This window comes from Mandrillus leucophaeus, unplaced genomic scaffold (assembly GCF_000951045.1).
Source record: "Mandrillus leucophaeus isolate KB7577 unplaced genomic scaffold, Mleu.le_1.0 Scaffold58, whole genome shotgun sequence".
NCBI lineage: Eukaryota > Metazoa > Chordata > Mammalia > Primates > Cercopithecidae > Mandrillus > Mandrillus leucophaeus.
Window position 1 is genome coordinate 3,098,860 of NW_012106252.1, and position 727 is coordinate 3,099,586.

The 727-nt window shown below is 47.5% G+C and overlaps 1 pseudogene; it reads left to right on the top strand.

Moving 5' to 3' along the window:
- LOC105553038 lies at positions 1-490 on the top strand (annotated as a pseudogene).
- Positions 491-727: the final 237 nt, after the last annotated feature.

Consider the following 727-nt stretch of genomic DNA (forward strand, 5'->3'; position numbering starts at 1 on the left):
ATGGCACTGAAGGCGAAGAAGGAAGCTCCTGCGCCTTCTAAAGCCGAACTTAAGAAGGTAGTGTTGAAAGGTGTCCACAGCCACACAAAAAAAAGATCCGCAGGTCACCCACCTTGCGGTGGCCCAAGACACTGCAACTCCAGAGGCAGCCCAAATATCCTCGGAAGACTCCCCCAGGAGAAACAAGCTTGACCACTATGCCATCACCAAGTTTCTGCTGACCGCTGAGTCCGCCATGAAGATAGAAGACAACAACACACTTGTGTTCATTGTGGATGTTAAAACCAACAAGCACCAGATCAAACAGGCTATGAAGAAGCTCTATGACATTGATGTGGCCCAGGTCAACACCCTGATTCAGCCTGATGGAGAGAAGGCATATGTTGGACTGGCTCCTGATTACGATGCTTTGGATGTTGCCAACAAAATTGGGATCATCTAAACTGAATCCAGCTGGCTAATTCTAAATATATGTGTATCTTTTCACCATAAAAAAATTAAAAGAGAGAGATGATCCTTGAGCCAATGGCCCTCCGTGCTACAAGAATCAGCACAGTGCGAGCGTCAGGATGACCTGGATTCTGACCCCAGCTGTGCTCACTAGGCTCACTGGGCTCACTAGGAAACCTAAAACAAGTTGCTTTAGCTCTCTGAGCTTTAGGCCTTATCTGGAAAATGGGACTTTGCAGCAAGAAAGAGAGAGAGACCTATCCAAAGTGCCTGGCAC